The sequence below is a fragment of the Tachypleus tridentatus genome, chromosome 6 (assembly GCF_004210375.1).
Source record: "Tachypleus tridentatus isolate NWPU-2018 chromosome 6, ASM421037v1, whole genome shotgun sequence".
Classification (NCBI taxonomy): domain Eukaryota; kingdom Metazoa; phylum Arthropoda; class Merostomata; order Xiphosura; family Limulidae; genus Tachypleus; species Tachypleus tridentatus.
Genome location: NC_134830.1, coordinates 99,502,769 through 99,528,697, shown reverse-complemented (window position 1 = coordinate 99,528,697; position 25,929 = coordinate 99,502,769). Strand labels below are relative to the sequence as shown.

Genomic DNA, 25,929 nt, shown 5'->3' with positions numbered 1-25,929 from the left:
TCTTTACTCACCTGATTTAAATGTACACAAACACACTGAAATGTTTCTTAAAATAAACTTGTCATACAGGTTATCCACATCAACTACCCTTACTAACATTCCACCTGTTGAAAATTTCTAACAAATTTCAACACTTTATTGCATTAAAATAAGTCCTTCACATACACAAAAATAATTTATTAGTCTTTTAAATATTGCAAATTAAAAAACAGTCCTTATAAAAATTTTGACTAATATGAAACAAAATAAATGATCTTGCTAAAGAGCTATTACAATTTATTGTAGTATCTAACTATATTTTGGTAGAAAGCTAGTTTGACTGAGAAAGTACATATCAAACTTTGTTAAGAATCATTCACACTTTTATGTATTTTATTAAGAAAGTTAACTGTTTTACGTAAAGCATAATAATTGTACTTAAACTTGTTTCCTTTTGTATTGACTCTGATGAATTGGTAATATTCTTCTGGAAAAATTGTACACACTTTAAAATATTCAAAAACTAATCTATTCAAGCAATATAATATATATTATAAAGTTTGAAAGCCCAATCATTTGTTTCTTTTACATTTTATTCCTGTTAAATATTCACCTGAGATTTCATTGTAATAAAAACCAAATATAAAAACAAAATTTTTAGTATTAATAAATCATCCACATACACTAGTGATGAAGTTTTCTACATAAATGTTCTTGACTGTTCATACTAGTAATTTTTCCATTCGTTAATAAAATCAATACAGAACTTTAATTAATGTTACCACACATTTAAATAAGGAAGTACCACCTCTGTAGTTCTATAGGACGAAGTAGTCGAGCTTTGTGGTATAAAGGTAATTTAAAATAACGTCCTTGATGATAAACACAAATATGCTGGCTCTCTCTCATATGCATCAATTTATCTGTACAAAGAGAACACAAAACTATTATTCCACATACACAAACAATAAAAATATATTTTAAATTTATTATACAATGATGTTCTGCACAGCATTACAAGTGCAAGGTTTTAACAAACAGATAACGCTCTTTGAAAGATGAGTACCACATCTTAATTAAAAAACACTGATACTACAAATATACCACCTACCAAATTTTAATAACTTGATAATTTGCTCCAATGGCTATAAGTAATATACTATAATTAACAGGCAGTGCTCTTCACACATTTCCAGATTTTTACTAATATAATATAGATCCAAAATTCCAAAGATTTAATTTTTAATTCAACAGTACTTTTTCTGAAAGCTTCCTAATGCCAAATTTTTAACTGAATAACAGAATAGTTTAGGTTTCATACACTCCTAAGGGTAAAAATTTCAAATGGCCTTTCTGCATTCAGTGTGTTAAAAAAAATGTTCTTTCAATTTACTTGATTCTATACAAGTTACTTGACTGAGATATAATTCATATTTCCTCTTCTTGCCTCTGCCTTTTTGTCACATTCCATTGCTGCTTTCAGCACAAAACTAATGTAAGTTTTCACTCTGTTTTCTACTCAAGTTCATCAATGTCCTCCAGGAACAACTTCTGTTTCTCTGTACTTTCCTCACCAATCTCTTGTTTCCTATTTTTATCCACATAAATATAGTAATTCTGCCTTTCACCAGCAGCTCAAATATATACTTCTTTGTTGATACAACGATTTAGCATAACACCTATACCGTCCCTGTATGATCCAAAACTAGTATTTGGCTGAGACAGGAATACTCATTTATTATTTCCGTTTGTTTGCTTATAGCAAATTTCTTCTCAACACTGTTACATTCATGCAATGGAGACAGAACTTCCTCACTGATTTCAATAATTCACTGTGGGATGAGTTTCCTGCCATGTGTTCAAACAGTAAGGTACTGATCCTATTTGTCTTCTGTTTAGGATTTTTAAAGACAAACTCTCAATTTTGATATTGATTCAGCAAGAGATAGCAAGTTGCTTCATAATATCATCACATGTAGCCTTTCATATTCTTCCTGCACTCATAAGAATGCTAAGTACTCATTTCATTCCTGATTTACAGTCATCTTTTCAGAAACCATAAACCTTGGGTCAAGTTAATTAAGGCCACTCACAAGTGATATTGGACCTTCTGAAGAATTATGGAAACATGAAATATCAGGCATTCCAATCTTACTCCAGAATTTATCTGCCATCTACTTTCACAGTCACAAAAAACTCATCGCGAACTTTGTTAGTAACAAAACCATATATAACCATATCTTTAAATAGGTCACTTTTCAGATAACAACAGTGAAAAATTGTTTTGGGTCTTCTGAAAAGAAGGGGAAAGCCTCTTCATCTGATACAGGGTCAGAAATGGAGGAAACTGTTTTGCAACACACAAGAAAAGTCATCTTTGGAGTGACTGGAATATCACAGTTATTGTCTTGAAAACTGCAAATGATTGCACTGTTGATGGAGTAGTGTTTTGTTCTTTTAAACCTATTTGATATATTTAATAACAAATGGCCAGCTCTAAGATTTCTCTGCAACAGCTATGTTTTATAGCCACCTGTAAATAGTAGTTTGCAAATCATATATTGAGGTTTAACCAACTGTACTATAATAATGAAAATTTTCACTGTTTTTTTTATAATCAGTTAAAGAAAAAACTCAATTGTACTGGCAAAACTTTATTTGGAAAGATTAACTGCCTTTTACTTTAGTGAAGTTTTCTCTTCTAGACAATGAATAATTGAATAGATGGTCCAGTACCACATGGGAAGCAAGATCCAATATTCCACTTGTAGTGGAGCCATCTGCCTTCAAGACATAATACAAAATATTGAAGCTTCATAAAACATTTCTAACATGGTACAATCCATACCTGTTTCTTTTGTTTGGACCATCTACTGATAAATGATGTACATTCCCAAGATATAAACTTTTCTTAGCTTTCCTTTGCAGTGACATACCCCATGAATGATAAATTATGGTACCATTTACAGACTTATGTTTTTCATGGTTCCCCATAAGAGCATGAGCAGTCATTTGCTTAGAATGTGTAATATCATTAACACTTTCATAAAAACTTTCTTTTTTTTTTTCCTGGACTGTCCAAACAAAGTTAATCTACAAGTAAATTTTAAAGCAATACAGCAATCTAAGAATATTTCCTGAAAGAATTGAATAGTGGTTTTTCCTATGTTGGAAATGCTGAAGTATTTATTAAAAACCTCAAATCTTCCACTTATTCAATCAATCCTTAACAAGCCATTCTTGATACTCTTGGTTTAAAAAAACAATTCTTATTAACACTCCTACGAAAAGTGGGGCCTAATAGGCCCCAGAGCAACTTGAAAGGTTATTACTATTAGGCTAATAATTTTGTATTTAAATGAAATTGCCATTTAAATCCATTAATGAATAGATTAACGAGATTCCCACTGTCCCTATCTACTATCTAGTGAAACCACAGCCAGGGGAACGGGCTTGGAGAAATCAGGACTAGTAACGTCTTTTCGTAGGAGTGTTAAAATAACATTGTCCTACTGTCAATTTGCATACTAAATACTCCATTATTTGAATGAAATTTCACCCACTTTCCCACGAATAAAAAGAATAGTGTCTGGATATACCTTGTAGGGTCCACAGAACCTCCAGTTCTCAAAACATTTTCTCTGGACCCAAAAACATCCACAATACTAACCATTCATCCTGTTGAAACAATGTCATTAGGTACTCTACGTCCAATATTTTAGTATATGGTCAACTGAAAGATTTGTGCAGCATCAACATTGAAGTATTAGGCCTGGTGCTGGTTATAAAGACAGACACAATACAGTTACATTGTCAGCATATGTTCACCATTGAATCTGTATTAGTTTTGCCGACTGAAAAAATTCTTATCCTGACTGATGAACCTCCTCTATCTGTCTCCAACTGTTCTAAAGCATCATAAACACATTTATTCCTCTTCATGTGGCTAGTTAATGCTGTTTTCCCACGCTGGAAATGTCAAAATACTTATTACAAGCCTTGCACTTAATCTTCCATAAGCCATTCTCAATATTCTTAATTTAAAAGCCAATCCTTACTAAGCTAGTATTTTTCCACTGTCATTTTGCATATTGAACACTCCAATATTTGAATGAAATTTCACTCACACACAAGCATATGCCATGCACCTGTTAGAGAAGTAATAGCAAATGCAGCATTGCAAATGAACAACTGCAATCTTAGCATGAAGTTTAATATATATTTCAATGAAATCAGAAACTGGTAAGAGGAAATTTGATTTTGAAAGTGGGGTGGGGATTAACTTTATTTGAAGTACTTAACTTTTATAATAAAATAAAAATTTAAAAATAAAATAATATCAACACAGGTTTATTTTTCAAGGGCTTTTCCAAAACAGATGTGGCATGGCATTTTTCAAGCATTTTTTCACCTCATAATACTTCAAAAAACAAATGAACCCAATAATTCACAAGTTCCCAAAATGATAGTTTTTAATTAAACAGTGCTCTGCATATACCACCTCCAATACCAAAATTTAAGATCTAACAGAGCAATGTACTCAGAACAAGACTTGAGATAATATAAACATTAAGAAACTAACACAACTGTTTTTTCTTAACAGAAAAGTTTTTTTAATTGATAACAACCAAGCATTTCATGCCAAATCCCAAATTTAAATGTCTACATTGATAACATCAGAGACTTAGTTACACTTTCTGATGGCATGGTCAGAATTCAAGATTATATTTAATACTTTCTTTTAAAGTTTTTACAAACAAGTTTTTATTTATCTCTATACTCTATGCTTAATTTATATCAAGATGTTTCTATTTTCACAATGCTGAAACTCAATTGAAAAATGACTTGCAATGTAAATCACACCCTACTTTAATGTGTTCTTTCATGGCAAGTACAATTTCACAAATTTATTAAGAGATTTGAAATTGGTCCCCAAAATCATTTAATTGTGGACATTTCTACTACTACTACTATTTAAATTATCAATCAATCAAAAATTGTGAAAAGTTATTAACATCATTAAAATTAAGTTTATGAAAATGTAATTCCATTAAAATGAATGGATGAAGACAGCTTATACACTTTGTACACATTTAAATTAGTAGTAACCTTCCTATAAGGCTCAAATAATTTATATTGGAAGCTGTAGAAATGAACTACATAATAAATCATTTCAGCAATAAGACCACAGAAAAAAACTGGAAAACTACAACTGTGGCAAACCTCCAAAATATTACAAATGTTATTACAAAATACACTAATAAAAGTTTACTGTATTTAAATATTATTCTTTCCCGTTACTGGCACATTTTCAAGAATTGTATTTGTTTTTCCTATATAATTCCTGAACACAACAAAAAAGAATTATTATTTTCAGACTTTAAAACAAATTCAACTGTTAGTACAGAGTTTGAAAAGAACTTTTACCCGTTTCAATGCCTGGAATACGTGTAGTATTGAAAAGTCGTTCATACTGCCATGAACACAAAGGCACTGTATTTTGGACCATTATCTATAAAAAGTACAGCAGTTCTTAAACATACATACTATCAGTTAAGCATGATATAAAAATAAAACTTCAATACAAGACAATTTGTGTGAGTAGTAGTTTGGTAATAAAAAACCTTGCAAAAACAATACTTTTAAAAATTATATATTTAAAAAGATCAAAATGAAGACACAGTCTTGAATCATTAGAAAGAAACAAAAATGATTTAAAAACAAATGTGTTATCTTGAATCATTCACACAATTTGATAAAAGAACTGATGAATGTGTGCATTTTGAAGTGTTCTTGTAGAAGATTTTTTTCAGCATAACAGAATTTTATTTAAAACTATTATCTAAAAATAAAAGTTCAAAATAATGGTTCTATTCTTCTCAAAAACATAAAATATCAATAAGAAAATGTTGTAAATCCTTACAGTACATTATTAAATGTTGTCTATTAATTATATTTTACCAACTTATTTATGTTTCCTCACTTTGTTTTTATATAGATTCAACAACAATTATACGTTAAATACCAAGTTCTATGGGCAACCCACTGCCAAAATTACACACTTGAAATGGTTAGTTATTCAGAGTTCAGACATAAACTTCACACCACAACTAGTCAGGCAGACCTTGAAGCAATGCATTAAAACATATAATAAGATGCTCAAGTATAAGTAAACAGACCTTATGATAAATAATTATTTCTTTTAGAATAATTGGTGAAAACAAGAAATGATCTAAGTTATTGTACAAATAAACGTTATAATTTAATACAAATAGGCTTATATCTTTTGAAACAATAAAAATGATAAATGATTGGTTGCTCAGTATAAAATGTGTTGTATTACAAAGTGTTATTTGAAATAATAAATTAAAACAAAAAATGATGAGTGCATAATGTGCAAACAAAACCCACTTTATATACAAATCCTGACCATATGGCTGATGCTTTCAGTCAAAATGAAATATGAAAAAGATTTTCTATTAAATAATCTTTGAAGTATATGCTAAAAATTATTATTTAAGATGCATCATATTGGACAAGAAAATATTCTGTTCTAAAATAGATACTTTCTGACAATTTTGTGACAGTTTCTCTTAATGTAATATAGTACACATCTAAGGTCAATAAAAAAAATAAGATGAAACAAAAAATGCTCAATGAAAGAACTTTTATCATCAAACATGTGTAAAACATTCAGGAAAATGCAATAAAGAATTATAACTGTTGCAAACATATAATCTGACATACAACAATTTTTTCAGTATTTATTTAAATTCTAGTTCTATATGCTGATTAATTTGATTAGCTTAAAACAAAAACTACCAGTAAATGTACTTTCTATAAATATACCACTTATGAAACAAAAAGTAACTCAACATTTTAGTTGAGTCAAAAACCTATTCTCTAGGTTGATAATTTCTGTAATAAGCTTAGCTTCTACTTAAAATTAAAACTACACATAATTACTTATGTTTCTTTCATGGCTTTATTATTCTTCAGGCAAATCTATCATTTTATTCACCCGTGATCCACAGCAAAGGTTCATTGTAAAATGCATCTATTTTTTGTACATTATTTAAAAAAATCAAATGTTCATTTTTGACACTTAAAACTAATTTCAAACCTTTCACATATAAGATGTTTAAATATAGCATAACAACTTGCTCCTATTTTAACTATAATTTTAGTTGAATGTGAGACCACTACAATCACACATATCTGAACTACCTAGAAACCCAAGATATTTGATAGGAATAGCATTATTAGCAAACATTATGCTTATGAATGTGTTACATGTTTCTGTTTAAATTCAAAGTACCAATATACAATGCATATTACAGTGTTCAAAGTATCTTGAGTTGTTGTAATAACTGAATTTTTTTATATTTTCTTCAGATTTACAGATTTTGTAAATTTGGAATTAAAGCAAACATTAGTTCTTCAATACACACTTGGTCAAATGAACCAACCCCAAAGTGTGAATTGAGCTCAGTCAGCATTAAAAGCCTATTTGTCTCATTTCCTTATAGGAATAATCATGCTATTTTTAACTAGTGAGCCAAGTTATTCTTGGTGGCAGATTAGATAACAATCATGCTTCAATTTGTCCTTAATACTGACTGCCTGTCGGCCAGCTAATTTAATAAAAACCAGCCATTGATTCCTTGTGTCAGAAGCTTGAGGGTTTATTTATATTTTTAATACAGTGTTGGAGCTTGGAGGAACAGATTTTTACATAGACTGATGTGCAGTTTTTGAAATCCACATGAAACCTAACAAACACAAATTTAATGTGACTTACACATTTATCAAATTTCAACATGATAGCTCCTAACATTCTCACAAGTTTCATGCATAATGTTTGCCCACCACTTTCATAAGCATTTAGTAGTTTCGATAGAATTCTGTTTTCATTTTGCATTTGGAGGAAAGCCTATCCAACTCTCAAGTGTGCTTCATTTTATTTTTATTTAAGTCTGAAGTTGAGTAACACATAGCAGTTTCTTCAACCAGTTTCTTTTTGATGAACTTGGATTTCATCAAAAATATTACTCAATGTTGATTTATAGTTTTGCTTACTTTAAACTTGGGGACACTTACAGTCCACCGTTATTATTCTGTTACACCTTAGTTTAACTTGCAATAAGCAGAATACAAACTTGTTGATAGCTCTTGTTAGTTCTACAAATTCACTGTTTAACTTAGCATTCTTATTATATTACATCATCATGCATTTCAAACTACGAAAGTGTCAATAAACCTTTGTTATTTACATCTGGTCTCATTCTCTGTGACTTATCCACTGCAATTTATCACAAAATATATACTCAAACCTAAAGTATTCTACTTATTAGAAATCTTAACTTCTCTGCTTTGTTGGTTATCTATAAGATACCAAACATATTTCTACATATGTGGCTTCTTTAACTTTTGTTGTATCTAACTTTTTTTGTAAAATACAAGTACTGTGTGTCAAAAATGTGTTTCATTTTGACAGCATTCACAGATCTAATAGGGAAAGAAGATGTGTTCTTTTATTTGAGTAGTTAATTTCCTAGTAGAGTTTTACCTATGTAGATTTTTGAATGTTCACGAGACGTATTTATGTACTACTACTGTGTATGCGCCATAATTTTGTAATTTTTATAAACTACACTTCAAATATGTACAACAACAATAAAATGTATATTTCATTTTGTAGATAATGCACTTTTTGCTGATTGGGTTCCAAAATTATTTTAAGTTATTTAGTTCAAGCATGTGTAGTAATGAATAGAAAGTAATGTTAATAAAGTTTGGTCAAAATTCATAAGTTCAGAAAGTTATTATTTTACTGACAATGACTGTTGGATACACTTTTTTTTGAGTAAATGTTTTGATTTTATGGACGTAAGCTGAAAATTGGAATTACTATTGCATATCTTATTAGAATTGTTTAAAAGAAAAGTATGTACATATATTAGACCAACTCTGTCATGGCCTAAGTGAGATAAACTTCAATGTGAGTTAGTTTGCGGTAAAACTGTGTGTTCAAATATTCAATTATTTCACCCAACACATTACAGGTAGGGGGTCTGGTCACATTCAAGTTCCATTATAAAAGAAAATGAGATGCAAGTATTCAAGAAGTACTAAGATAGTTACATGAATTTTTATAGAACCCAGTGTCCTTCCATTTCACCTTAAAATTAAAAATAAACATATGTGAAACATCGTTTTAGTATGCATCTGTTCTTCATTCTAATAAAAAGGCAGTATTTTTCAATACATTATCTTCATTCTGTATGGTTCACTCCTCACACTGAATTCCAATCAGGATCATCCAGTCATAATAATGTTTTTTTTTTATCACCACCATTAAAAGATATACTTCATGCCATGATATTTGTACCATTTTACTGTTCAGAAGCTTTAAATTACTAATGTATGCAACTAGAACTTGGTGATTAGTGTAATTTAATAACATTAATTATACTGGACTCATTAACTGATTACATTCCACTACTCAATTATTCTCACAAGACTTGGATAATTGGGATGATTTTAAATAATTAATTTTTGCACAATACTAATAATTAGATTACACTAATCTGTGTAATCAATACTAATAAGTGACTGAATTATCTTGCAACATTATAAGCAACACATCATAAACTATTTATAATCACAAATCCTGTAAATTCAAGTGGGCTATGCACTTTTATTTAAAAAGTACAATACAACAACACTACCTACCTTTATATACATTTACCTAGGCACGTGTAATTTCCAGACAAACAAACATTTTAAATGGGTATTACATTTTGAATTGAAATTATTTAAATGATATATCCTGGATCATTTTGAAATCTCTTTAATTCATAGCACCTACAGTATAAGCTCTTACCTAAATCTTTCTGGCAAATTAGTACTAAGCTTCGAAGATAACTTAGAAATAAATGCTATTACAGTCTGAAATGCAATATTTTATGGGCATTATTGCAATCTAATACAGATGTTTGGCCTAACTACGTCCATCTGAAATTTTAAAATTTAGTTACTAACTTAAGGTTATTTCTATTATTTGGATCCATAATCAAAACTAATTTACTTTTTTTAGCTTACACAATAAGCTTTGAGTATACTAACAATTTATACAAGTAACCACCCTATGCATAATGTAGGGTCAAATTTCATGTTACAACCCTTTTTCAGAGTTAAGAATTTATTTAAACTTCTCTATTGTTAATGTATGCATTATTAATATTAGCATCAACATGCAGTTTAGAATTCATATTTTTGCATTATCTGAGTTTTAGTTTCTTATTTTAAATGAAAATATTCAAATTCTACATATGCACCTGTGAGTCATGTGCACCCAAACTTCAGATTTAATTTTTTCTTTCCTTACAAAGGCTTTAGATTATTCAACTACCCAGAAATGCACACTACAGATATGAACAAGCTAGAATATAAAATTTCAACCTCTTCTTGTTTTACTGAGATACCACCACCACTACTTTATTTGTTTAACACACATTAACATGTCTGTACAATGTCCTCTGTTTTCTAAAGAAATATTTATAATTCTTTCTAATATTGCTATTGGACATGTTTATAAACAATACACAAAGTATATTAGAAGCTATATAAAAGACAAGAATGTTACATTGTTGCAGTCAAAGCCAATATAGCACAGATGGAGTTTGATATGTTTAAGTTTAAAGTATTGTTCTGAACAGTAATGGAATTTTTACCTTATTTATAGGTTAGTTAGAAAATCAAATAAGTTACACCAGTGTTTGGGACATTCATTCTTGTGCCTGATATATCTTTTGTGTTTTAAAATACATACTAGAAAATTACATGAATTATTTTTGGACAGCCAATCTGGTACAAAAAAGAAAAAAAGAAAGGTTACTGAAACACACACCAAAGTATGATTGGCCTCAAGACTAAAGTGCTAAAATTTTTTACTTTGATGCACATTTTTTATTTATTGTTATAAATTTTTAACAAAGTAGCTAAAACATAATAGTTAGAAAATTTTATGTTATAAAAGAAAACTTAAAAGGAAAAATTAAAAAAATTTATCCTCTAAAAATGCACACATGCAGTCATTACATTGTATAATTTGATAGACTGTTTATCCTAATGCTCTCTAAGCTATTCTCAGGTGATTTATTGATTTGTTACACTAGTTAGATACCGTTCAAAGAGAAATAAAATAATAAAATTAAATGAAAATACGTGAAATTGTCTGTTTTGTAGTTAAGCGCAAAGCTACACAATAAGCTATCTGTGCTGTGCCCACAACGAGCATCGAAATCTAGTTTGTAGCATGCATGTCCACAGGCATACCACTGTGCCATTAGTGAGGATGTGAAATTGTTAATTAGGATGAATAACATTGTGTTACAAAATACAATCAAACTATAAATACAAAAATGTATTTCTGATTTTCTTTCATAATTTTCAACTGCTGCTATGGACATTCTAATCAAAAGTGTTAGTGGGAAAGCAGAAAACAGAAGTTATCAAGTACAGATGTTTGATTACTCAAAGATATAACTAGTCAGTTACATCTGTTTAATTAATTAGCACAGAAAATAACAAAATATTTCCAAGTTAAAACTGTTGAAATAGATTTAGCATTATAATATTGAATAAAATTACTAAAAGACTTGTTATTAACCAAGTTACTCAAATGCTTTGTAACCAACCAAGGGAAATAATTAAAATTCACTTTATTCATTAGGAACATACAATTAGCCAAAGTAATTACCTGGTATTTTTCAATATTCTTCAAGCAGCCTTAATTTAAAAAAAAATATATAAAAATTAGAATAATTTATTTTGCAAAATAAAACTTTTGATATGGATAACTATCTTACAAAGATTACAACCATTACAGAACAAATAAGATAAAACTAGAATGTTTATTCATATAATATAATAAAAACATTCAACTAATGCACACTAGCTGCAGTAATATTTTAATCTTATCATAATATGATACCAGTTAACTTAGAAAAGATAACCATGTAGTACTGTAGCCAAATGTTCAGTATTTTTCAACATGGAAGAAGACTTGCATTATAATAATACAATATTAATCACATTCACCATATAGTCCTAAAGTCAAATAAAGGTAAAATAACATTTAATACACTCTATCAATGATTAGCTCAATCAGGTTTATAATACAAATACTTCCATGGACATAATTTGATGGATATGAAAATAAAAGAAGTCAAAAGGAAATATTATGGGGAGGAAACACACGAAAGACCTCATCACATTGGAACGAATTATAATCTTCACCCATATGGAACCAACAAACATGGTATTGCAATAAAAGGGTGAAACAAGGTAACAGTTTCAAATCCCTAAGAAAGAGGAATGTGTGTGAAGTGACTAGGACACATTGGACCACAAGTTGAAAGTCAATTCCACTCCAGACCAGTGGTATTGGGAAGGACTAGACCAGTCTATAGTTGAAAGAGTCCTCAACCACTCACCTCAGGTCTATAAACTACAAAGAAAGAGGAGCCTAAATCATCACATGTACAAATCCATCACAACCTGGTACAAGAAACCCTGAAAATGTACATACAGATGCTGTCAGGAAGTTTAAAATGTGGAGGGTCAATTCCAGTCCAAAACCAACAGACTTTGGGGATCTAACATTCACTCTAAAGTAGGAGGAAGTTCCCAGCCCACTTGCACGTGAGGACTTATGTTGGCTGGTCTTGTTCCGACCACAAACAGGAAACCATCAGCTGATGAAAATACTGCAATGTGTAACACTGTAATGCACAAACTGAACATAGGAGACAATCCAGATCAGAGGAGGAGGAAATATAGGCTACAGAAGGAAAGGAAAATAGAAGTGAAGGTGAAACCTCCTTCAAAAGATCATGATGTTTTGGTATGGAATGAATGGTCAGGATACAAAATGATAGGTTTTATGGTTCAAAATGCAGTGAACATTGATGGCAAACGTGTCCAACTGATGATATTCACAAGCCAAAAGGAGAAGAAAATGCATCTTCAAGAAAAGAAATATGAGGCTGTTCTAAGGGAGGAAAGTAAAGGACATAGAGAAGATGATTCAGATTCTAGTCCAACAGTTGAGTGGTACAAGGAGAATAGTGGAGATGCATAGACTGACATAAAAGGGGAAATAACTATAGAAGAAATCACATGGTAAAAATGGGAAAATATGAAAGGTTCAAGAGAGGGTCGCCCTAAAGCCTGCATTGTTAAAAAATGGACAGACCTATTTTAAACAACCATGTAAAAATCAGATACCTGAGGAAGAGAGGATGAGAAGAAGAAAAATTCATGCCAAATAGACCAACAATAGAATATTCTACACTCATATTAACAAACAGACACGAGTGAGAAGTAGACAGAGTGAGACAACATAGATGCTACACTTGTGGATAGTTCAGAACCTGTAACAAAGAACCAGAGAAATTCCACATGTGAAACAAGGATGAGGAAATGGATGAATAAAGTATCCCTAAGTGAAGTTGTCAGAGAAGTGACCAGAAGAGAGGAAAAAGTAATAAATGTTGTTCTTGGAGAAGAAACAAAAACAGAAACCACAGACAAGCTGGCCAAAAAGCAGAACTATAAGAAGTACTTGACATGGAATGGATGAAAGGAATTAGACTCGATTAAAGATGTATAAAGGAAAATATTTTTCCAGTTCTGGCTGAATGCATCCACAGCCAAAGCATTTTGAACTGGGGATCAAAACAGAGGAGGTTTGACATTCAAATGAGTTGCAAATGCATACAGTTGAATACTCTCCAACTGAAAACACAGCTACTGAAATCTCTAGAGATCAAAAGATTACTCCATGAGTAGAACTTTGTCAGGATATAACAGAACTGCAAAAAGATTGCAGGCATCTGGTATGTGACAAGCAGCAACTGAATTTAATAGTTGTGAGCCCAGAGAGAAACTATAGAGTACAGGAATATAAGGACTGGGATCAAGTTCCACCCTTTTCAGGTAATGTAAAGACAATCTCTGCAGTGTCAAAATTTATCATAACTCTCAGGCCACAAAGAGGCTACAGAAGTTAAACCATTACCCAATGAACAGCAAAGAGTTCCAAGATTCCAACTCCTTTCAAAACTAACAGACAGATCTCTTGTGTATTGCAGCACACACCTAATCTTCATAATGAGACATCTGTGAAGACATGGATATCCATAAGGGAGGAAGAATTGAATATCTGTAAATCCTGAATGTTTATGATGAGGTTCTATTGATCTTCTGGTACCCACTACAAAGCCCAGTGAGATACAAGTCTCCACGTGACAGCAAAGTCTCAAAAAGAGACAGAACCTTTCACGCAGGGAAAGTAGGTGTTAAAATCTTAATGGCTTACAGACAAAGAGAAGAAGGCTAGGTTTGTTTGAGGTGCGAGATAAAAATAAAAGATACCCTAGAACAGTGGTTCCCAACCAAGGGTGTTTGCACCCCTTGGGGATGCGAGATAACATTTGTTTTGGCCACCTTCACCTTTATTCTTAAATAAATAATTACTGTGAGGGGTGCGAGAACATATTAAATTTTTTTAGGGGTGCGGGGCATAAAAAATGTTGGGAACCACTGCCATAGAAAAACAAAATATTGGGTTGGATAGCTAATGAGCTTCTCCATGTAAGTAATTCAACCCACCTAAACAGCTGCTGAAAAGCTGGGCGAGTGTGGAAGACCCTGAAAAGGATGTAGCAAAAAGAAGCTAAACACCCATATAAAGATGAAAAGTGAGCCTGCAAAAAACATAGGAATCAGGCAAAAGACCAGACTCCCTGACAAAAAGCATAGGCAGCATGAAAGAAAAAGCTCAGAATTGATAAACATTATCCTCATGGATGAAACAGAGAGAACATCAAGCCTAAGCAACATGTATGAAAAGACAAACTTTGGATGCATTCAATCTCATCATCCAAAGCCCTGGAAAAAAAAAAAAAAAAAGCCCATCTCAGAGACATGTAAAATTTCATGCTGAATGAAGTCTAATCAGTGAAGCAATTCAGATGAGATATTGTAAACAGGAAAGATGAAAAGTCAAGTCAGGAATATAATCCTTGAAACACAGACGAAATCAGTTTGATTGCACTCTTGATAAGAAGGTACTGAAACTCTAATGTTAGACATTGGTAGAAAACAGGATCTTGAGGGGAGTGAAGAACTAGGGCAGGGGAGAGGATGGAAGGTGTGGGAGTCCTTTTAACAAAACTTGAATATGACATGCAAGCACGTGTGCCTCTACAGTACGTGGGAGGCACACCATACTAACCTCCACATGTAATAGATCTGCAAAATACTCAAGGTGTTGCAGTTAATAAGGGAAGGGACATGGGTGGCAAAAAAAAAAAAAAACACAACAGTGATATCAAGCCTAAAAACAGATAATTGAAGTCCAGGTGATTCAACAGGCTAAGAACAAGTGTACACAACAAAGGAAGGGAAGAAGAAGCTGTCCATGTCTGCACCTTGGCCTGTATGAAAGAAGTTATATTCTGACAAACTAAGACTGACCCTTCCTCAACCATAATGCCACATCTGCAGCCATGATCATGAGATGTTGAACACTAGTACTGTCAGTTGTCATTGTAATTGTAACTACCAATAACTGAGTAAAAACAGAATTAACAATCAAATAAAGAAATCCAACTCAATAGTGGATTATAAACAATACTTTGGATATGTTCAAAATGTACTAAAAATTTTTTGAAATTAAACAATAAATCTTAATACTGGGAGCAAAATCAAAAGGCAAAGATTGGATTCAACTGTACAAAGGGAGTCATCACATTCTTATTGGTGGACTGTTGCATGTTAATTTCCATTCATAAACACAGCTGAACATGGTATACTGTGAATCAGGTGGGTGTTTCAAGGTTAGTGGTAAATATTTGTGTCAGAGGGTAGTCAAACCAAGAACAGCTGTAACTGTGAAAAGAGATAATTAACTGTATCAGAACTTGGGTCAATTAGTTACCCCTAATCAGACAATTGGATGTTTTCCTACTACTACCACAAGTGATTTTATTTAAAAAATGACAAAGTATTGCAAAACCTAGGAATATTCTTTCAAAATATAAATCTTTCTTCTGGAAATTTGTACAATTCTTATCAAGCCTTACACATGAACTTTAAAAGTAGCTTGTTATAAAATGTCATTCTATCAATCTTTATTGTCAAGAAGAGATAGAAGCATGAAATACTGTATTTTAAGTAGGCACATGTACATATTTAAAAAATATTTTTACTGCACATTTTTATGTTTGAGACCTAAGATAACATAATAAACATGCAGTCTGCCATGAGAGTTAAAGATATTATTTGTTACATAATGGTTATAAGATATGATCTTTGGAGTTAGCAATATTTCCGTTAATTTTTGTTTCTCAATACTTTTTAACTTATATGTGATAAACATTATAAAATAACATGACTTTCAACTGGAATTCTTGTATATTAAAGGTTTTGTGAACTTAGCTTTCTGCAGGTAATAAATATAAATTTTAACATTAAAATTCATTATACAAGGACAAATTCTTCAGTCATGTTAAATATGAACAGAGATCATTTTATTGTGAAAAAATATACTTAGGAAAAGTAAGTACTTAGCAGTGATGTATACCTGTGTCTAAAAATGTGCTAAACTATAAGTTATACCAACAAGTTAGGTCTGAACTTAACTTTTCTCACACCTGTCTGTTACTTTCACTCCCAAACTGAAAACAATCAGTTTGAGAACTTCCATTTTCTGCTTTTCTGGCAACAAGTTTGATCAACATGTACTAAAATATCTTTTTATGCACAATTCTTCCATCTTAAGCTTGATGGCATCCTAGGTTTACCTTGGTTGGTTAGTTGATTTGGTGTTTTATGGCACAAAGCAGCTAGGCTATCTGCACCAAACATCCAGTAAAAAGTTAAAATTAAAGTAAATTTAGTAAAAGTCATAAAAGGAAATTAAGGTAAAAAAAAAAAGAACATAAATAGCATAAAACCAATATTTACATCTAGTCCACAACACTAAGAGAAAAACTAAAGTAATACAAGGTGTAAAGGACTTTCTGTAGCATAATTGTAATTATCATAACTTGCCAGGAAAATTAACAGGAAAGTACAAAAACCACTGTCAGTCACCTGAAGTTGGCCTTTCCAGTCCTGGTTCCATGTTATTTGATGTTATGGCCATTTTCAAAAAGTAAAGTAATAAAAGTTTTAAAAGACTTGTAGCAAAATTTTAATAATAACTCGCCTGAATGACTAATGAGTAGTTCAAACAGCAGCGTTAGTCACCTGAAGTTGGCCTTTCCAGTCCTGGTTTCGAGTTACTTGATGTTACAGCCATTTTCTAATTTCAAATTGAACTAGATGAACTGCGAGTCTTAAAAGGGAATCGCATTAAGAAAAAATGTCTAATGTATAAATTGTAAAAAAAATTAAATGGCATTAAAAAGATTAATGGCCTTTAAAAACTAAAAACATTTCCAAGGTGGACAGTGTCACCATCACCAATAACACTGTCTAACGTTATGGACAAACTTTGGGACAGAACATGTTTAAAATGATGCCACTGTTGAGAGTCGTAATGACAGCAAGAAAGTAATATGTGGCTTATTGTAATCTGAGTGTTACGCAGACTATATATTGGTGCATCAGTTCCAGATAAAAGATAACAACGAGTTTAAAAACTGTGACCAATGCATAGCCTAGTTAGAACAACTTCCTATTTCTGATCCTTATGGAAGCAAGACGGCCAAAGTCCAATTGAAAAAACTTGTTTTCACATTATTCACTCCAAGTCGACTGCCAGCTGGCATGGAGCTGAGCCTTAAATACAGGACCATAGTCCACACATGGAATAGGCACAGAAGTGATAGTGACAGAGCAGATAGATTTCGCTACGATGTTGTTGAGCTCATTCCCGTGAATACCAATGTGGCCTGTTATCCAGAAAAACTGAATAGAAGTAGATGTCAGAGAGAAATGGGCCAGTCGGTGTTGAATATCGGCAGGCAAAAACAGGGTGTGAACTAAAGTGAAGCAATTCCAAGGCCAGTAGAGAACTAAGCCAATCAGTATAAATAGTGCAGTTTGAGTACTACTTAGCTTCAAGCTTAGCTTAGCTGTCAGAGCAAGAGAAATGGTAAACAGTTAAGCAGTGAACACAGAAGCTGTAGAAGAGATTCTGCACACAACCACCAAACCACAACAAACCACAGCAGAGCCCACAGAGTCACCTGATTTTGAACCATCTGTATAAATAGGAATGGAAGGATGGTTCGAAAGATGTTCAGCAAATAACAGACACTATTTCCAATCAGGAGTGTCTGCTTTTCTCAGATGACTAAAATATAGGTCATATTTGGGGACTGTAAGAAGCCATGGTGGGATGGGCCGACCAGCAGATACAGCAATGTTATCCAAGGATAGACCCAATTTATCCAACAGCTCCTGGATACGAAGATCATCTGTTCTAAAAAATTATAGCCCACCAAGGAAGGAAAACACAACCTCAGGTGGGATGCTTTGGTAATGAACAAAATTTCAAAACATATAGTGAAGACAATTGCAAATGGCAGAGGTGCAAAGAAGGTTCACAAGACTAAGTTCTGAAGTGGGGAAGTACCAAAAGACCCAGTGCAAAGCTGAAGTCCTTGATGATCAATGGGGTCCAGCATTTTTAAGGCTGAGGATCTGGCAGAGCCATAGACCAGTGATCAATAGACGAGTTTCGATTGAATAATAGCATGATATATTTTTAGCACAGAACACAGATTCGCTCCACAAGTGGTAGAAGAGGGGACCCTGAGGATGTTCACTGCTCTTGTACATTTCACCCACAGCTGCTTGATGTGTGGTATAAAGGTCAGCTTATGGACAAAGAACTTTGCCTCAGGGACCACAAGCAGCACAACTTCACTAATACAGAGTTCAGGATCAGGATAAATACCCCGTTGGCAGCAAAAGTGCATGCAAATGATTTTAGAGTGAGAGAAGTTAAAGCCGTTTGCTGTGGTCCACTTCAGTAAACAATTGAGGGTAGTCTGTAGTTGCCGCTCAATATACCTCACGTTCAACAACTGACATGAGATGTGAAAGTTGTCGACATGTTTGCAACAGTAAGGGGGAGTTCTTCAGTCCTGTCCATTAAAACTTTTTAATAAAAATGAGCAAATGGTCATGTAACGCAAAATGGCATACTTCCATGTTGTATCATAAGCCTTCTCAATGTCAAAGAATACTGATACAAGATGTTGTCATTTGAGAAAAGCTTCTCTGATTGACATTTTAAAACAAATCAGGTGGTCAATGGTGGAAAACTGTCTTCAGAACCCACACTGGATGGGCAAGAGCAGGTTGTGTGATTCAAGGAACCAAAGAAGGTGAGCATTAACCATCCCCTCTATGGTCTTACAGAGACAGATTGTCAAAGCAGTTGGATGGTAGTTTCAAGGAATCTTGAGATCCTTCCCAGGATTAGAGAAATGTAGGACAATAGCCTGGCACCAGGCATCAGGAAAAACATTCTCCTGCCAGTTCTGGTTAAAAACAATCAGAAGAATAGAAAGAGACAGATGGCACAGCACTTCATAATGTACATCATCAGGTCCAACTAATGTACAGCCAGACCAATGAAGGTCCAGTTTGAGTTTCACTAATGTAAAGGGACAATTATGGTCATAGAGACAATCAGCTCGAAAGGAAAGAGGTGATCGCTCTGTCCTAGTCTTGATGGCTAAGTAGGTGGAGAAAAAAGCAAAAGTGCTAGACACACAGCAAAAGTTTTCACCTAGAGTACTGGCGATCCTCTAGGTATCAGCTACATCCTAGCCATCAGGCAGCAAAATCAAGAGGAAGACAGAATTATATTGCTCACTGACATTTCGATTCTTGTCCCATATGACTCTAGGAATGGTGGTAGAAGATATTCTGGTTGTGAACTTATTCCAAGATTCCTTCTAGTTTTGAGATCTTACCCACCGAGCATGTGCACAGGCCTGCTGGAAAGCAATGCAGTTCAAGAGTGTGAGATACCTACAAAAAGTATCCCAGGCCTGTTTTTGAGCCTTCCATGCTATGTGGCAGGCAGGATTCCACCATGAATGAGGATATCGTGAGAAACGTGTCAAGGTTCTAGGAATACATTGAGCAGCTGCTTGTATAATACAGTCAGTTACTGCTGCCACAGTCATCTATTGATGGCTTACAGACAATAGCAGGATCAAGTTCTGAGAAAGCAGTGAAAGAAGGCCAGTTTGCATGATCCAGCTTCCACCTGGGCATGTGGGTTGGGTGGCATTGATCATGGCCAGTCTCTCTCAAAATTATAGGAAAATGATCACTGCCTTGTGGATTATTGTCAACCCTCAATGAAAAATGGGAGAATAGTGAAAGGGAGCAAACTGAGAGATCAACAGCAGTAAAGGACTGACTAAGTGCGTGAAAATAAGAGGAAAAACCAGTATTGAAAAGAAAAAGGTTGTGATCAGTGAGCATATGCTCTACAGAGCAACCCCTCCTATCAATATCAGCACTTCCCCAAAGGGGATGATGACCATTAAAGTCCCCCAGGACTAAAAAGGGAGATGGCAACTGTTCAATGAGAACATCAAGGTCTGATTCATCATGTCTCTCCAGGCAACAGGTAGAGAGAACAAGCAGTGATGGTATGACCCAAGGAAACACGGATGGCTACGGCCTCCAAGATTGTGTTGAGTGGCAGACAGGGTGAGCACATGCTGATCAACCAACAGTGCCACCTCTCCATGCACTCATCCAACACACAGCCTGTCATTTCTTTGCAAATAAAACTGCTGTAAGGTGACTGTATTGGCAGGTTTCAGAAATGTTTCCTGCAAGGAAAGACATACGGATGGTAGGAAGCAATCAGTGTTTTGATGTCATCCAGATTAGAATGTAAACCTTGGCAGTTCCATAGTATCAAGGTGGCCACTTTTATTTATGTGTGGGTGAACTGGGTGGAGAATCCTTCTGTTTATGACCATGTCTTGTTTCTTTACTGTCTTTATTTGAGGGAGGTCTATTGACCTCTATGGATCCTACCCTGTGTTGATTGGACAGGTCTTTGTTGTTGGAAGAGGATTCCAGTGAATGAGGACATGTAAGAATGATCATTTTGCATCTTGGGGTGGGAGAAGAAGATGTATCCGAAAATATGCCTGTACCCAGAACTGAAGGAAGTGGATCTTGGGATTCGTTGGAATGAATGTAAGGGGCAGAGATGAGTGTTGAAGTTGATTCATCAACTTTTGTAACCATGGAGGTCAAAAGACGTTTCATTTGGTTTAAGAACAATTCTTTTGGAGGCACCGAGAGATCCGTCTGCACTCCCACTGTAGTAGTGGAATGAAGTGCAGCAGCATACATCCAAGATGAAGTGCTGGACAGCAACTTTTGAGCCTCAGGATAAGTAACATTATGAAGTGTTTTCAAACACTGTACCTCTTCTTCCTCCAACCATTTAGGGCAAGAACAAAAGTAGGATGGGTGAGAGCCATTGCAATGGACGCAATGAGGGTCCGTTTCAAAGCCATAGGCATCATGGCCCTTGCCACATCAACACACACATCAAGGAACCACAACATGATGTCTTCGAGTGACTGAACAGATGACAGTGGAAACATCGGAGAGGGTTTGGAATGTATGGTAGCACCCTGCAATTAAGATAACCTGCCTTGATGGTGGCAGGTGAACATGGGGATTTAAATGTCAGAATGAGGATATTAGTTGGCATCATAATTCTATCTTTGTGAGTGGAGATGCACCTCACTGCAGAAACTCCTTGAGTGGAGAAACCAGCTAGAATCTCTGATTTGGTGATGTTCTTCAAATCCCTCTCAACAATAATGCCTTGTGATAAATTCAAACTAACATCAATAGGTATATCCCCAATTTCCTTTAAATACATGAGGAGCTCACTGTGTTGAGATGTGGATGTTTCCACCAATATGTCACTAAATTGAAGCTTCTTTACTGACTTTGGAGAGCCAGCAAGTCCCCCTAGTCCCTTCTGAATGAAAAAGGAAGACATTTGCCCTAAAGGTTTGTCTGAAAGAGAATGTAGTACAAGAAAATGAGGTACCACAGGTGTTACAGATGTTGAAGATTGCTGCTCAGAATCTTCTAGATGTAAGCATTTACCTATGGATTGTTTTTTCACCATTTCATTTAAGTTTTTTAAGGAAAATTTCAGTGCCCATTGACCCCACCACCCACCATGACCCCAATGAAAGGATGCATTACAATGCTAAACAAGGACACTGCAGCAACTCCAAGGTTTCGTGAGCACCATACCTAAACACCAGCATCAGACAGAATGTCCACAATACCTGTTGAGAACATCCAACACTGATACTTGGTTGACCGTAGCCCAAAAGAACCAGCCAACTGACCCTAGGGGGGCCACCCCAAGGCCACCTGTCTACAGGAATTCAAGGCCTAGGTAGTGTGTGAGGGTTGAACCCCTCAACCACCAGGATCCTCTCCTCCCCTTCACGGGTCACCACGCACGGCAAACACGTGGGTGGATGTTTAGATCACAAAGGAGGTAAATTGAAAGAACAGAACCTTACCTGGGAGATCCCCTCACCACATACAGGTTTGCCTTGATACTACATGCAACACTAGTCTATTTTCATTGTTGTCTCATCTACTTCACAAAGTACTCTACTTTTTCCAATCATTTATCATTTCAATTGTTCATTTTAAATTGCATGTGACTAGTTGCAGTATGAAGTGTTCATTTGTATATTCCTTAAGAGACCATGCAGTTTCTCATTTTTAATCAATGTTTCAAAAGACAAAAGATTATACATAATCATCAACTGTCCTTTCCAAACCTCAAATGGTCCATGGGGCAGCTATAAAGGCCTTCCACTACATTTGACAATCTGCAAATTCCTAAACCTCTGTTCTATCCAGGTCTTCATTTCTCATATCCCTATCTATTGTTCTATACTAAGTATCTTTCAACCTTCATCTGAGCCTTCTTCCAACTGCTTATAGCCCACTGCTTGTCTTTGCAGTCAATTCTCCTTCAATATTAAAGCATGCCCATAGTATCTCCATCTATACAGCTACCTTTTCTATGACTGACTGTTGTCCACTGATCGTACTTAATGTCTCTTCATTTCCTTGATGAAACCGACTGTCTTTATTATCTTCTTCCAACAATTACTTTCAACACTTCTTAATCTAGACTATAATCCTTTCCATAACTCGCAGCCATATAACAAAACAGAAAGAAACAAGTTATTAAATAACTTTAGCTTCATCATACAAACCTGCATTATTTTATATTATATTCAATTTTCTAAAGACAACTGCTTTTCCCAATCTTATCCTTACTTATCTCCAACAACAATAACACTACTAAGATAAAGGTTTTCATATCCTCAATTACCTCTCCATCCATAATGACTTGATCCAAATCATCTGTCTTTAACCTCACTGTTTTTCTTACCAATATTAAAAACTAAATTAACCTTCTTAGTTTCTTGTGCCAGTGTTTCAGTCATTCTAGTCATTGTTTGTGTGTCATCACACAACACACATACACCATCATTAGTTTCTAAATATTTTAAGTGTTAATTAACCATTCAATACCACCATTCTGTATAATTAACTTTCCTTATAACCCAAATTATAACAAAATTGAACAGAAACGTGATACTATACCATCTGTCTAACACCAATTTTAGTCTTGAGCTATTCTATATTACACTAACCAACATCACACAACTTTTAACATACTTGTATAGCATACTTATCACCTTAATTATTTTTTCTGGAAATCCATAGAAGTAAATTACATACTGATCACCTATGTACAGAATTGAAGTCCTTTTTAAAATTAATAAAAGTTAACACTAGGGTATTTTGGCATTCATCATGTTGCTAAATGATGTTTCTCGTGGCAAAGATCTGAATAAAACATCCTCTACCAGTTCCAAAACATGCCTGTTGCTCTCTCTAGAAAACTCCTGAGGCATTTTATCTCCTTCTGGTCAAAATCAAACTCAGAATGTTTCCAGGAGCATATACTAATATAATTCTCTTCCAGTTACTACACAACAACAAATCCCTCTTAGATATTTTGACAGTGATTCCTTTTTTCCAACTGGTAGGACAGCCCTCCAAATCCTTAAATAAGCTTAATCAGATCATGAAGTCTTGTTAACTTGATCTCTTTCTCCTGGTGATTTTAACATTTATGTAATTACCACATCATTTCCTGAACTATTATTATTAAGTCTTAGTTGCCTCAATGACTTCAGTACATATGGATATTACATCTGTAGTTAGTTCTTTATGAAATTCTTCTCGGTGACAATCATTTGGATACACTGAATTATCTCCATTCAATATATCATGAAAATATGATTTCCATCTCTTTAATGTCTTCCTTTACAATTTTATTTACATGCTTACATTTAAATACAACAATAGTACTTAATTTCTTATCTTCAAGTTGTTTGACTAACATTCTATAATCTTCACTGTTGACTGTCCTCTGCCTCTTCTTATTTCTGGTAATAGTATCTATGATCGTCTTTTCTGTTACTTGAGCTTTTCTTACCTTTCCTCTATGCAGATCTTTAAAAAAGTTCCATCTATCTATTTATGTGCAACTTTCCATCTTGTTCTCCAATTGCAATTTTCATCTACAATCTCTACAGTTCATCAGATCCATTCCTCTCTGTTTCCTACAATTATCCAAGGCCTCTCTGACAGCAGTTATGTAAGCTTCCTTAGGTTCTATTTCTTTCCAACTACCTGTTCATCACTTATGATGTCTATTATTTGAAACTTATCTTTATAAATATGAATGAAATGCAGCTCTACCTTCTGGATTTTTTAGCTTAACAGAATCCAAACATATAGATAATTTTTTGGGACTTTTGCACATTTTTATTTTTATCTTTGAAACAACCAAATGGTGTGTTCAGTATTTCCTATTTCTGAACCTCTAAATAACCTAACATTATGTAAAAATGATTTATGCCTAGAGGATGTCTATACTATCTATTTGATTTACAGTTAAATCATCTCACCTTTTCCATGTTTCTTTGTGAATTTCTCAGTGTGAAACTAATGCACCACCAATAACTAAACCATTCCTTTCACAACATTCCACAATTTTGATGCCACTATCATTGTGTGTCCCCATTCTAAACCTACCAAGAACAACAAAGGATCAACACTCACCTTAGCATTCATGTCTTCCATTAATACTTTGATATCTTATTCTGAATTTGCCTTAAGTGCACCTTACAGTTTACAATAGAAATGTTTGGTTGTTTGTTTGTTTTTACTTCTTTTGAGTCTTCTGTTATAGCATAACAAGTTACAATACTAAACTTACCATATTTTGATTTAAAACATGTAGTTAGTAATATCACTGATACAAGTTCCAACATATGTATACAAACTCACTGCTTTCCCTGGAGCAAAGCAAAGTCATTCCATGTGAATGAATACCATTTAAACCTGAAAACAAAACCAGTTTAAGCCTTCAGTTTTGAACTTGCCTGTTGCAATACATCTACAATCAGAAATCCTCAGCACATCCAAATTGCATCTATCCATTTCTTTTCCCAAGTTTTGAATCCTCTTTGCTGTAACTAGGAGAGTCTGAACATTCCAGGTATCAAACTTCATACAGTGCTCTATTATGTTAAAGTAATAGGCAGAGCAACATTTTAACCACAATGTCCACTTCTATGATGCATAAGCATCACAGAAATGTAATCAATCTTGGGTACTTCTAAGTAACCTAGATCAAGTGATCAACATTATAACTGGTCTCAGATGCTGTAGGTTAATCATTCATTCATCTTAAACTTTTAACTACATAAATTGCTAATGAGATATTTGCATTCTTAATACAGGAGTAAAAAG

General features: G+C 33.7%; 1 pseudogene across 1 annotated transcript in view; it reads right to left on the bottom strand.

The window, feature by feature from the left end:
* Positions 1-25,929, bottom strand: part of LOC143253172 (carnitine O-palmitoyltransferase 1, liver isoform-like) — a 101,266-nt pseudogene that overhangs the window by 37,229 nt on the left and 38,108 nt on the right. Inside the window, exons 9-10 of the transcript XR_013029423.1 lie at positions 5,407-5,491; positions 788-902 (exon numbers count right to left, since the gene is read on the bottom strand). The product of XR_013029423.1 is annotated as a carnitine O-palmitoyltransferase 1, liver isoform-like (transcript). The remainder of the gene's footprint in view (positions 1-787; positions 903-5,406; positions 5,492-25,929) is intronic.